Source organism: Chiloscyllium punctatum, chromosome 28, assembly GCF_047496795.1.
Source record: "Chiloscyllium punctatum isolate Juve2018m chromosome 28, sChiPun1.3, whole genome shotgun sequence".
Lineage (NCBI taxonomy): Eukaryota > Metazoa > Chordata > Chondrichthyes > Orectolobiformes > Hemiscylliidae > Chiloscyllium > Chiloscyllium punctatum.
Window position 1 is genome coordinate 63,356,888 of NC_092766.1, and position 15,026 is coordinate 63,371,913.

Genomic DNA, 15,026 nt, shown 5'->3' on the forward strand with positions numbered 1-15,026 from the left:
AGAAGGGCTCTGCCTGTGAGATCCTTTATGCACGCCCGGACTCTCTGCCGCACCGCACGCTGCCCTCGAAGTGGCTGCGGGGGGGACGAGACTGTCACACACCTCCTTCTGGAATGTGCCTATGCAGAGGAAGTCTGGAGAGGAATGCAGTGGTGCTTTTCGAGGTTTGTCCCGAGCAGCGCCATGACGCGGGACTCCGTGCTCTACGGCCTGTTCCCCGGGACTCACACCAAGACGAACATTAACTGCGCCTGGAAGATCATCAACTCGGTGAAGGACGCTCTCTGGGCGGTCCGAAACCTGTTGATCTTCCAGCTGAAGGAGTTGACCCCGACCGAGTGTTGCAGACTGGCACATTCCAAGGTCCAAGACTACGTGTTGAGGGACGCGCTGAAGCTTGGGGCAGCTGCCGCCAAGGCGCGGTGGGGAAAGACCACCATGTAAGATCGGCCTGCCTAAAGAAGAACAGGGGGCCCATGCGGACGTTTTGTTTTTTTTTTGGGCTCTGCTGATGGCTCAGCCAAATATATGTACAAGATTGAAAAATGCACAGGATTGTTCATGACATTGATAAATACGAATCTGTGTTCGGAAATGTGGACATATGTATGGCATGATCAAATGTACAGACCATCAAATCTTTTTATGAATAAAGTATATTTTTGAAATAAAAAAAACATCTCAGATCGACCGTTGGGTGATGACGCTGAGGGAAGGAGTAATGTCCCACTGAGATATCCTCTGGGAAATTGTAGTGTAGTGGAATTCAGCGAGATGATGGATTTTTAAAGTGACCATAAAGCACAGCCAACAATCACAACCAAAGTCATTGACATGTGTTTGAGAGGAGAACTGACCAAGGTAAACAGGGGAAACAGTGAAGTGTATGGCTGGTAATGGACAGTACAAAACATTTACAGTCAGAGAGATGGACAGCACAGAAACAGGGCCTTTGGTCCAACTCATCTACACCACCCACATATCCTAACATAATCTCATCACATTTGCCAGCACTTGGCCCAAATCTCTCTCAACCCTTCCTGTTCATATACCCATCCAAATGCCTTTTAAATGCAGTAATTGTACCAGCCTCCACCACTTCATCTGGCAGGTCATTCCATACACACAACACCCTCCACATCAAAACGTTGTCCCTTACGTTCCTTTTATATCTTTCCCGTCTCACCCTCAACCTGGGCCCTCCAGTTCTGGACTACCCCACCCCAGGGAAAAGAACATGTCTGTTATACCTATCGATTCGTCTCATGGTTTTATAAACCTCCATATGGGTGCCCCTCAGCCTCAGACATTCTCGCGAAAACAGGCCCAGCCCATTTCACCTCTCCCTGTAGCTCACATCCTCCAATCCTATCAGCATCTTTGTAAATCTTTCTGAACCCTTTCAATTTATACAACATCCTTCCGATATGGAGGAGACAAGAATTGCACACAATATTCCAAAAGTGACTTATCCAATGTCCTGTATAGCTACAACATGACCTCCCAACTCCTCTACTCAATGCACTGATCAGTAAACACAACCATACCAAACACCTTCTTCACTATCCTATCGACCTACAATTCTCCTTTCAAGGAACAATGAACCTGCACTCCAAGGTCTCTTTGTTCAGAAACACTCCCTGGGACATTTACATTAAGTGTATCAGTCCTGCAAGAGTTGCTTTTCCAAAATGCAGCACCTCCCATTTATCTAAATGAAGCTCCATCTCCCACCCCTCAGCCCATTGGCCCATCAGTTCACCATCCCGTTGTAATGTGAAGTAACATTCTTCGCTGCCCACTAAACCTGCAATTTTGGTGTCATCTGCAAACTTACTAACTATACCTGCTGTGTTCACATTCAAATCATTTATATCATTAATGGAAAGTAGTGGACACAGCACCGATCCTTGTGGCACTCCACTGGTCACAGGTCTCCAGGCTGAAAAAAACACCCTCCACAACCACCCTCTGTCTTCTACCTTCGTGCCAGTTCTGAATCCAAATGGCTGGTTTTCCCTGTATTCCATGAGATCTATCCTTGCTCTCCAATCTACCATGTGGAAACATTTCGAACACCTTACTGAAGTCCATATCACTCACATCCACCGCGCTGCCCTCATCAATCCTTTTGTTAGTTCTTCAAAAAACTCAATATCTTGAGACATGATTTCCCACGCACAATGCAATGCTGACTATCCCCAATTAGACACTGCCTTTCTAAACACATGTAATTCCTGTCCCTCATGTATCCGTCTTTCCACGTGCCCACGACTGACGTCAGGCGAACCAGTCTGTAGTTCCCTGGCTTGTCCTTACCACCCTTCTTAAACAGTGGCACCAAGTTAGCTTAACCTGCAGTCTCCTGGCACCTCACCTGTGTCTATCGATGATACAAATATTTCAGCACTGGGCCCAGCAATCACTTCTCTAGCTTCCCACAGAGATCGAGATTATACCTGACAAGGTCCTGGTGATTTATCCATCTTTAACCATTTCAAGAGATCCAACACCTCTTCCTCTGTAATATGAACATTTTGCAAGATGACATCATCTACTCTCCAATGCTATTTCTCAAACCATCATTCTATTCTATATCTTCCATTTCCTTCTCGACAGGAAATACTTGTTAGGTATTTTCTCAATCTCCTGCAGCTCCACGTGCAGGCTGTCTTGATCTTTGAGGGCCCTATTGTCTCCCCAGTGACCCTTTGGCCTTTATGCATTTGTAAAAGATCTTTGGATTCTCCTTAACCCTAATTGTTAAAGCAATCTCATGTCCCCTTTTTGCCCTGCTGATTTCCCTCTAACCGTACACAACACTGTAATCTCCCCCTCCCTGAGTGATCCGTACACAACACTGCAACCTCCCCCTCCCTGACTATTCCCTACCCAACACTCCAATCGCCCCCTCCCTGACTGATCCCTACCCAACTCTGTAATCTCCCCCTCCTTGATTGATCCCTACCCAACACTACAACCTACCCCTCCCTGACTGATCCCTACACAACACTGCACTCAACCCCTCCCTGACTGATCCCTACCCAACACTGCAATCTCCCGCTCCCTGACTGATCCCTACTCAACACTGCAATCTCCCCCTCCCTGACTGTTCCCTCCCCAACACTGTAATCTCCCCCTCCCTGACTGACCCCAACCCAACACTGCAATATGCCCCTCGCTGACTGATCCCTACCCAACACTGTAATCTCCCCCTCCCTGACTGATCCCTACCCAACACTGCAATCTCCCCCTCCCTGACTGATCCCTACCCAACACTGCAATCTCCCCCTCCCTGACTGATCCCCACCCAACACTGCAATCTCCCCCTCCCTGACTGATCCCTACCCAACACTGCAATCTCCCCCTCCCTGACTGATCCCCACCCAACACTGCAATCTCCCCTTCCCTGACTGATCCCTACCCAACACTGCAATCTCCCCCTCCCTGACTGATCCCCACCCAACACTGTAATCTCCCCCTCCCTGACTGATCCCTACCCAACACTGCAATCTCCCCCTCCCTGACTGATCCCTACTCAACACTGCAATCTCCCCCTCCCTGACTGTTCCCTCCCCAACACTGTAATCTCCCCCTCCCTGACTGACCCCAACCCAACACTGCAATATGCCCCTCGCTGACTGATCCCTACCCAACACTGTAATCTCCCCCTCCCTGACTGATCCCTACCCAACACTGCAATCTCCCCCTCCCTGACTGATCCCTACCCAACACTGCAATCTCCCCCTCCCTGACTGATCCCCACCCAACACTGCAATCTCCCCCTCCCTGACTGATCTCCACCCAACAAAGTAATCTCCCCCTCCCTGACTGATCCCTACCCAACACTGCAACCTCCCCCTCCCTGACTAATCCCTACCCAACACTCCAATCGCCCCCTCCCTGACTGATCCCTACCCAAAACTGTAATCTCCCCCTCCCTGATTGATCCCTACCCAACACTGCACTCAACCGCTCTCTGACTGATCCCTACCCAACACTGCAATCTCCCGCTCTCTGACTGATCCCTACTCAACACTGCAATATGCCCCTCCCTGACTGTTCCCTCCCCAACACTGTAATCTCCCCCTCCCTGACTGATCCCTACCCAACACTGCAATCTCCCCCTCCCTGACTGATCACTACCCAACACTGCAATCTCTCCCTTCCTGACTGATCCCTACTCAACACGGCAATCTCCCCCTCCCTGACTTACCCCCACCCGACAAAGTAATCTCCCCCTCCTGACCCATCTCTCGCAGGTCAGGTCAGAGGGATGCAGGTATTAATAATTAATCCTGTCCTTTGTGTATTTATATGTATTAGAATGTATGAACGTGGACAAATCTCCTGACCAAATATATCCAACAACACAGCAAGAGGCGAGAGAAAAAATTGTGGGGTTCCCTGGCTGATCTTTTTGCATCGACATTCCCTAAGGGTGAGGTCCCACATTTTGGAGGGCAGCAACTGTTGTGCCTTTATTCGAGAAGGGCTGCAAAGGAAAACCTGGGAACTATAGAACAGTAAACCCAACATCCATGGTAAGTAAATTACTTGAGAAGATGCTCTGCATTTGGAAATACAACATTTAATTGGGAGTAGTCAGCATAGCCTTGTGTGTGGGAGACTAGGCCTCACAAATTTGTCAGCGTTCTTTGATGAAGTAATCAGGAAGTTTGGCGAGGGCAGGCCAGTACATGTAGACTCTACAGACTTCAGGATGGCCTTTGATAAGATTCCACATGGTACCTTGCTCTGGAAGGTTAGATCGCATGGAATCCAGGGGGCGTTGGCAAACTGAGTACTCAATTGGCTTGATGGTAGGAAGCAGAGGGTAACAGTCAGACTGGAGGCCTGTGACTAGTGGTGTGCCTCAGCGGTCATAGAATCATAGATTCCCTCCTCTGTGGAAACAGGCCCTTCGGCCCAACAAGACCACTGGCCCTCTGAAGATTATTCCACCCAAACCTATTCCCATACCCTGTTACTCTACATTAACCCCTGACTAATGCAACTTACTTACACATCCATGAACACTATAGGCAACTGAGCATTGCCAGTTTACCTGACCTGCACATCTTTGGATTGTGGGAGTAAACCGGAGCACCCAGAGAAAACCCACGCAGACATGGGAAGAACATACAAACTCACTTGGGTTGGCATGGTGTCTCAGTGGTTGGCACTGCTGCCTCACAGCGCCAGGGACCCGGGTTCGACACCAGCCTCAAGTGACTGTCTGTGTGGAGTTTGCACATTCTCCCTGTGTCTACGTGGGTTTCCTCTGGGTGCTCCGGTTTCCTCCCACAATCCAAAAATGTACAGGTCAGATGAATTGGCCAGGCTAAGTTGTCCATAGTGCTCGGTGCATTCGTCCAGGGTAAAGATTGGGTAAGGAGAATGATCTGGGTGAGTTACTCTTCAGCAGGTCGGTGTGGACTTGTTGGGCCAAATGGCCTGTTTCCATACTGTAGGAATTCTAACCCTAACAGGATCTAACCCACACAGACCATCCTGTGAGGTTGGAATTGAACCCAGATTGACAGTGTTGTGAGGCCTGAGTGCTAACCACTGTGCCATTGTGCCACTGAGCTGGTCAGTGCTAGGCCCATTACTGTTTGTCATCTATATCAATAATTTGGATGGGGATGTTTAAGGCATGATTAGAAAGTTTTCAGATTACACTAAAATAAGTGAGGAAGGTTCTCAGCAATTGCAACAGGGCCTTGATCAGCTGGGGAATTGGGCTGAGAAATGACAAATAGAGTTTAATACAGACAAGGGCGAGATCTCGCATTTTGGAAAGTCACATCAAGACTGGGGTTTCATGGGGAATGGTAGGGCCTGAAGGAGTGTAGTGGGACAGAGGGAGCTTGGATTCTAGGAGCACGGCTCTCTGAACTCAGGGAGACAGGGCAGTGAAGAAGGCTTTTGGCACACTGGGCCATTCATCAGTCAGGGCATGGAATATCGAAGTTGGGAAGTTCTGTTGTAGTTGTGCAGGATGTTGGTGAGGCCACACTTGGAATATTGTGTTCAGTTTTACCCACCTTGCTATAGGAAGGATGTTATTAAACTGGAAAGAGTGCAGAAGAAACTTACAAGGATGTTGCCAGAACTCAACTAGACGGTTATAGACAGAGGTTGGACAAGCAAGGACATTTTCTTTCGTGCGTAAGAGACTGAGGGGGTGTCCTTATAGTGGTGTATAAGATCATGGGAGGCATGAATAGGGTGCATGCACTCAGTCTTTATCCAAGGCTTAGGGAATCAAGGATGAAAGGGCATCAGTTTAAGGTGAAAGGGGAACGATTAAAAGGGAACCTGAGGGACAATGCTTTTCCCCAGAGGGTGGTCCACATACGGAATGAACTACCAGTGCAAGTGGTCGAGGAGGATACTTTTAAGAACATTTAAAAGGCACTTGGACAAATACATGGAGAGGAACGTAGTGGAAGGATATGGGCCAAGTGCAGGGAAATGGGGTTAGTGTGGATGGGCCAGTTTGGGCCAAAGAGCCTGTCTCCATGTTGTAGAAATCTATGACTCTATGAAAATACCCAGGTGTCCCATAATACCGAAGCAGCCAAAGCAATAGGAATACGAGCTGGTACAAATCTGAAACAGTCCTGCAGAATTTCACAGGAAGCCAGCCTGGCCTTGCATTGAAGGACTCCTGGCACAGGAGCTGCAGTGAGATGCCCATAGAGAACTGGGGAAGGAAGCTGGAAAGCTCTCTCCACTGCCGATAGCCTGGAGGACCCCGGGCTGGGATAAGGCAGCTGGGATCCGGTCACCCCAGGGAAACCTACAGGCTGTGACCGAGCTAGGTCTCCGACACAATGAGCAGGACAGAAGGTTGCAGGAAAATCTCACCCACATGGGACTACTCCAGTTCCAATTGGGAAGAGCCCAATCCAGTGAAAGGAGGGTCTCTGAGGATGGGGAAGCAGCCTCAGGTTACATTGACAATCTGGAAGGACAGTGTATGAGCTCCAAGCAACTGTATGGGTCCTGTACACCTGCAACACGGAGCAACACACATCAGGCCCTAGGAGGAGGTGTCAGGAGCACATACAATCCCTAGGGAACCAGGACTCCTCCCAGAATGGGATAATGTGTGCCTTTGGGGTTCTACCTCCCCAGGGAGATAATGACAGGCTCCACACTGACACATCCACACCCGCTCACAGATGAGGACTCCCACTGCCTGTCTCCCAGGTAACTGCACCTTTTGCCCCCAGCCCTGAGCCACAGCCGAACTCAGACTCCATGAATCCTGTGGTTACCCAGTGTAAAGCAGCTTATGGTCTCACTCCGTACACAACAGCCATTCCAGGCACCCAGCTGGTGGGCAGCACCAACAATATCCCGTCTCTGGCACAGATACTGACTGACAGTCTGTCATACACAGAGTGGACGCTGAGGAGCAAACCAAATGAATCGCCATCTGCCTTAGTCCAGCATGCCATTCAGCCCTCCCTGAGGGACAACAGCTAGGGAGGGGCATCCATGATGAGATGAAGGCAGCGATCCTCACTGCTCGAGGACAGGATAAGGCATATCCTGCAGAGGCGCTACATAACTGCAGAACAACAACCAGGGGAATGCTCCTCCCCTCCCACTGTCAGCTTCACCCGGAGACTCTGTGCCCAATTTGTCTGGATTTTGGGGGATATGAGCTGCACCTCTCTTAGCGATGAGAAACTGGGCCCGACCCTTTGTCTCCCATCTCTCAGAAAGGTGGAGGGACTACTGGGATTCGACCTCTCAATCGCGCCCGTAATGAGGCTTGGGCTCTCTGCTAATTACTTGCTGAATACGAAATAGACTTTAGGGATTTCCACATTGTGTTAAAGGAGCTCAGGGATCAGAAGTGATTGGTAGGGTTTCATGAGAATGGGTGCATGGTAGTAGGATACCAAGCACCCTGCCTGGACTAGGGGTCATTTTCGGACAGCAATATCCCAGGAAGCCCACCAGGGAGAATTCCGCAGAAACAACATTAAAAACGGGCTGTGACCAGGAGGGAAGGCTCCTCCCCCAGCTGGTCCCACACATACCAGGCTCTCACAATATACTAGTGATTAAACTCACAGGGAATTCCTTGTTCATGAACGTTTATCACAAACTGGCACTAATCATAATGAATGTATCAGGGATACAGTAATCAGACTGGTGTCCTTCCCCATTAAAATAATCACGGTCCCAACTGACCCACAGGATAATGGGACAATGGACAGGGAAATTTGAGGGAAAACACAGAACCCAGAAAAGTAATTAACAGACAAATGAAAAGGGAACTCCTTAATGATTGAGCCACAGTATACGAGTCCATCCCCAGGGCGGGAGTGTTACCGGTCAGTACGTTGACTTGGCTAATTTGGAGAATAAACTCAGGATCCTGACCCAACAACTCTCTCATGAGCCTGAAAAAGACTGAATACAGAAAGCCCAGAGGAGACCATGGGACAACTCGTGGAGAATCAGGCGAACCATCACTTCTTGACCAAACTGGAGGGTCACGCCAACACGATTAACCAGATCATCCACGTCCCAATCAGAAATTATGGTGAGCAGTAAAACCACACCCTGTGCAGAATCTATGGTAACGGGATGATGAAACAGCTGAGAGAGGAGCTCAGACAGGCCAGCCAAGGGAATGTCCCATCCCGGGTTAGTGACAAACAGCATAAATATTTGTTCCAGGAGAACACCCACACCAAGGTCTCTCACTGTCAGTGACAGCAGCTCGCCAAGGGCTGGGTTAATAACAGCTGTAAGGACACTCTCGGTGGGACACCTGGGCTTGGTATGAGGGATTCCACTTAACCCAAGTGACCAAAGTTAGGATGAAGTCCAAATTATCGGAGTTGTATAAAAAAGGTATTTGGAAGGGCTACCATGATTACCTCCCACTTCCTGTGGAGATAGAGGGAACATTGCCAGGGACCATACTTACCTAAATGGGAAGGAACAGGTCATACCATGACATTCCTAAAGCCTGTTATCCAAGAATTTGGCTCCTCTCACATCGGTTGTGGTCCTAACCGCACTCACCTTGATATATCTCGGGATACCGGTGGTTAGGATTGCAGGCTGTAACAGATGGGTACGATCATGGTGAATAATGCCTGGACACACACTCAGGGGCTGGAAGGTAGATGGAACGCCCCGGGTGATCAACTTATTTTCATTCATTTCCAGTGTTTGAGTGTTCCTGGCTGGGCCAGTGTTGATTTCCTGCTCATAGTTGCCATTACAACAGATTGGCCATATTAACTTTCCAATTGTGTCAAGGGATATTCGGGCTAGCTGGAGTAGCCATCGGAAATGCAAGGTTTCAGGGATATCATTGGGGGAGTGGGTCTGAGTTGGATTCTCTTAAGAGGGTCATTATGGACTCAATGGGCCGAACGGTCTGATTCTGTTCTGTCAAGATTTTATGATATCACTTATCAGCAATAAGACTTAGGGAGTAGGTTTGCTCGGTGATAGGTTTGATATCCAGACGTTTCGTTACCTGGCTGGGTAGCATCATCAGTGGGGACCTCCAAGTGAAGCTATAAGACCATCGGTTTGGAAAGCGTACACAATGGCTTTTGCACAGACGGCTGGCTACTCTGACAACAAGCATAACCAGCTTTTAAAATTAGGTTTGTAATTTATTGCATAAGCTTCTTTCTTTCCATTCAAGTGGATGAGTTGGGGGAGATGTCACAATCTCCTGGCTAAAACACAGAAAGACAGCCAAGGTGTATTGGCCAAGGAAATCTCCCAAATCACAAAACCCGCACACCAGGCACAGTGCAAACACGGCATGATGTAAAAGGCAACAGTTATTCTGGACAGACGTATCTACCAAACAAATGAGGGCCCAGACAGGAAGGCACCAGCTCCTGCTACACAAAGAAATGAACAGCAACAAGCCATCCAAATGATTGGCAATGCTTAAAACTATTAACTGATTCTCCTAATTGGCCAGAACGACAGAAAGTTCCTGAAAACAATCCAGAAATGAACAAAAACAGGGTATATCTGCAGATTGATTGCCTGAATCTCTGGAGGCCTTCTGAGGAGACCAGCATGGCAAGAGACAGAGACCATCTGACCATCCAGAGACAGCGAGGGCGAGAGAAAACATTTTCGCAGACCCAGAAGCAGAACCAGAGACAGAGAGAGGCTGAAGCAAAACCCAGGGGCATGGGAGAGAGGGAATGTGAAAATCCATTGAGAGAGAGAGTTGGAACCAACTAGAATAACAAGTGTCACCTCTTCAGTCTGTCCATGTTTTAACTCCTCAGTCTTAGTCTGACTTCCCCTTCTCTCCCTCTCTCTGTCCTTCTGTCTTTCTCTCTCATACACACACTCTTTCTCTCACTCTCTCCCTCTCCCTGTCTCTCTCTGCCCATCTTTCTCCCATTCCCCTTCCCCATCCGCATTCTCTCCATCTCTGTCTCTTTTTCTCACCCTCCCTTTCTGTTTTTCGCTATTTCAGACCTGAAAGATCTCACCCAATTTTGTACCCCCTCAAAAATGCTGTGCCCCTCATTTTCACTGTCCTCCCAAATTTATCCCCTTCCCCAAATATCTTCCCTCCCAAATAATTGCCACACCAGATGTGCCCACCTCAAATATTTCACTGCCCCCAACATTGCTGTGAGCCGCACTCCCTGGGGCAGAGGGAAATGAGTGGAAAAGTGTGGAGCTGGAAAAGCCCAGCAGGTCAGGCCTGAACCATCGACTCTCCTGGCTGACCCGCTGTGCTTCCCCAGCTCCACACTTTGTAACTCTGACTCTCCAGCATTTGCAGCCCTTCCTTTCTCACGCAGGTAAATGATTCTGGGTTGACTGACTGGCCTGTGGTTGTTTTAATGCACAGCAAGATCCCAGTCCCAGAATTATAGAAGGCTTGTATCACAGATGGAGTCCTTCCTGCCCATTCTCCCCCCCCCCACCCCCTCCCCCATTAAATGATCCTGGTCCTGTTCAGGATCCTCAGGATTAAGACCATAGGACCATAAGACCATAAGACATAGGAGTGGAAGTAAGGCCATTCGGCCCATCGAGTCCACTCCGCCATTCAGTCATGGCTGATGAGCATTTCAGCTCCACTTACCAGCATTCTCCCCATAGCCCTTAATTCCTCTAGACAACAATAACCTATCAATCTCGGCCTTGAAGACATTTAGCGTCCTGGCTTCCACTGCACTCCGTGGCAATGAATTCCACAGGCCCACCACTCTCTGGCTGAAGAAATGTCTCCACATTTCTGTTCTGAAATGACCCCCTCTAATTCTAAGGCTGTGTCCACGGGTCCTCGTCTCCTCGCCTAACAGAAACAATTTCCTAGCATCCACCTTTTCAAAGCCATGTATTATTTTATATGTCTCTATTAGATCTCTCCTTAATCTTCTAAACTCCAACGAATACAATCCCAGTATCCTCAGCCGTTCCTCATATGCTAGACCTGTCATTCCAGGGATCATCCGTGTGAATCTCCGCTGGACACGTTCCAGTGCCAGTATGTCCTTCCTGAGGTGTGGGGACCAAAACTGGACACAGTACTCCAAATGGGGCCTAACCAGAGCTTTATAAAGTCTTAGTAGTACATCTCTGCTTTTATATTCCATTGTCCCCTGAATGGCCTCACTGACTATCCTTTCTGTGGAGACCTCTTCTCCATGTTGTGGTTCTGTTCGCCGAGCTGGGAATTTGTGTTGCAGACGTTTCGTCCCCTGTCTCGGTGACATCCTCGGTGCTTGGGGGGCTCCTGTGAAGCGCTTCTGTGTTGGTCCCTCCGGCATTTATAGTGATTTGTATCTGCCGCTTCTGGTTGTCAGTTCCAGCTGTCCACTGCAGTGGCCGGTATATTGGATCCAGGTCGATGTGTTTGTTAAACACACCAACCCGGACCCAATATACCGGCCATTGCAACGGACAGCTGGAACTGACAACCAGAAGCGGCAGAGACAGGCCACTGTAAATGCCGGAGGGACCAACACAGAAGCGCTTCACAGGAGGCTCCCAAGCGCTGAGGATGTCACCTAGACAGGGGACGAAACGTCTGCAACACAAATTTCCAGCTCGGCGAACACAACAACAACAATGAGCACCTGAGCTACAAATCTTCTCAGAAACTTTGAATACCTCTTCTCCATCCTGTCTCAGACTTTGCGTCTCATGCTGTCCCTCCCTCAATCTCTCTGTCTCTCACAGCAGCCCCTCCTTTCTCCACCAACCCTAAAACCCCATCAAACAGTCCCCCATCTCTGGCTGTCCCACTCCCTCCCTGTCTCCCAATCTCCCCCTTCCCATGTAGACCCACAGCTCCTGGGCTGGAGGACATGGTGCAGAGACTGGCTTTTGACTGGCTGCTGTCATGCACAGAAAGATCCCACTCTGCAACCATTCCCCATCCACACACACTGTCCTTCTCCCTCCATATGTGTCCTTCTTCCTCTCCCTGTTTCTCACTGCCCATCTCTCTCTCTTTCCCCACTTTCTCCATCCCCACTCTCTCCATCTCTCTCTTTCTCTTTTTGTCACCCTCCCTTTCTCTTTTTCTTCATTTCAGACTCAATGAGAAAAGTACTTTTATGTCCCTTACACTAATCCCCTCCCCACAGTCGGGGTAACATTCGGGGGAGACCAGGAAAAGGTTGATCCCCCGCATTAACTGTACAGCATCCAGCGACACAGAGACAAACTCTTCCCATGTCCCTTCCCCAGTCACTGGGACAGGGGTCTAGGGAGACAGAGGGAGAGAAACTACAAGAGAGAAAGAGAGATGGGTAGACAGACAGTGAGAGGGAGGGAGAGAATAAGAGGAAGATGGGCAGGCAGAGGGTGGGAGAGAAAGTGAGAAGAACTGAAAAAGAGTAGGAGAGAGGCAGAGAGAGAAAAGGCGAGAGAGAGAGAGTAAAACCCCTGGAAAAGAAATACAATGTCAGACAGATACAAGGGGAAAAAGGGGAGGCAAAGACAGGGAGAGAAGGTCAGATAGACAGCAAGAGAGAAATCCCAGGGAGAGATATAGGGTAGAGAAAGAGAGAGGAGTTGCAGCAGCAGCGTAGAGCTGAGAGAGTGGAGTGGGGGGGGGGGGAGGGGGGGAGGGGGCGGCTGTAATGCAACGAGAATGATTTACAGACAAGAACGTCAAGATCCCACAGAGCTGAGAGAAAGATGCAGAGAGAGATGAGCAAGGTGTTGGTTTTGGGGAAGATTGAATGATTAAACATTCCTGAAAAACATGATGGGGTGACAAAGGGGCAGAGTGTTGGAGGGAGGGAATCTGCAGGGAAATGTCAACAGGGCAGAGATATGAAGGATGTTGTGAGATAGGGATTGAAGTGAAAATGTGGGAGAGACAGCTGGGAACACAGAAATATACATAAGAGCTCTCATGGGAGTGGGAAGCAGTGAGATAATAGACAATAGACAATAGATGCAGGAGTAGGCCATTCTGCCCTTCGAGCCTGCACCGCCATTCAATATGATCATGGCTGATCATTCCTAATCAGTATCCTGTTCCAGCCTTATCTCCATAACCCTTGACTCCACTATCTTTAAGAGCTCTATCCAATTCTTTCTTAAATGAATCCAGAGACTGGGCCTCCACTGCCCTCTGGGGCAGAGCATTCCACACAGCCACCACTCTCTGGGTGAAGTAGTTTCTCCTCATCTCTGTCCTAAATGGTCTACCCCGTATTTTTAAGTTGTGTCCTCTGGTTCGGCACTCCCCCATCAACGGAAGTATGTTCCCTCCTGCCAGAGTGTCCAGTCCTTTCATAATCCTATACGTTTCAATCAGATCCCCTCTCAGTCTTCTTAACTCAAGGGTATACAAGCCCAGTCGCTTCAGTCTTTCCGTGTAAGGCAATCCTGCCATTCCAGGAATTGACCTCGTGAACCTACGCTGCACTCCCTCAATAGCCAGAATGTCTTTCCTCAAATTTGGAGACCAGAACTGTACACAGTACTCCAGGTGTGGTCTCACCAGGGCCCTGTACAGCTGCAGAAGCACCTCTTTGCTTCTATACTCAATCCCTCTTGTTATGAAGGCCAGCATGCTATTAGCCTTCTTCACGACCTGCTGTACCTGCATGCTTGCCTTCATTGACTGGTGGACAAGAACACCCAGATCTCTCTGAACAGCCCCTTTACCTAATTTGATACCATTGAGGTAGTAATCTGCCTTCCTGTTCTTGCCACCAAAGTGGATAACCAGACATTTATCCACATTAAACTGCATCTGCCATGCATCTGACCACTCACCTAACTTGTCCAGGTCACCCTGTAATCCCCTAACATCCTCATCACATTTCTCCCTACCACCTAGCTTTGTGTCATCAGCAAATTTGCTAATGTTATTGCTGATACCATCTTCTATATCATTTACATATATTGTAAAAAGCTGCGGTCCCAGCACGGATCCCTGCGGTACCCCACTGGTCACTGCCTGCCATTCCGAAATGGAGCCGTTAATCACTACCATTTGTTTCCTATTAGCCAACCAATTCTCTATCCAATCTAGTACTTTGCCCCCAATCCCGTGCGCCCTAATTTTACTCACTAACCTCTTGTGTGGGACTTTATCAAAAGCTTTCTGAAAGTCCAGGTACACTACATCCACTGGATCTCCCTCGTCCATCTTCCGAGTTACATCCTTAAAAAATTCAAGAAGATTAGTCAAGCATGATTTCCCCTTCATAAATCCATGCTGACTCTGTCCTATCCTGTTACTATTATCCAGATGTGCCGTAATTTCATCCTTTATAATAGACTCCAGCATCTTTCCCACCACTGAGGTCAGACTAACTGGTCTATAATTTCCTGCTTTCTCCCGCCCACCCTTCTTAAAAAGTGGCACAACATTAGCCGCCCTCCAATCCTCAGGAACCGACCCCGATTCTATTGATCTCTGGAAAATAATCACCAGCGCATCCACGATTTCCCGAGCCACCTCCTTCAGTACCCTGGGATGCAGGCCATCAGGTCCCGGAGACTTATCAACCTTCAGACCT

General features: G+C 48.8%; 1 long non-coding RNA gene across 1 annotated transcript in view; it reads right to left on the reverse strand.

Moving 5' to 3' along the window:
* LOC140453857 (uncharacterized) overlaps positions 1 to 14,666 on the reverse strand; it is a 36,333-nt gene extending 21,667 nt beyond the window's left edge. Inside the window, exon 1 of the long non-coding RNA XR_011952514.1 lies at positions 14,580 to 14,666. This is a non-coding gene — a long non-coding RNA (uncharacterized lncRNA). The remainder of the gene's footprint in view (positions 1 to 14,579) is intronic.
* Positions 14,667 to 15,026: the final 360 nt, after the last annotated feature.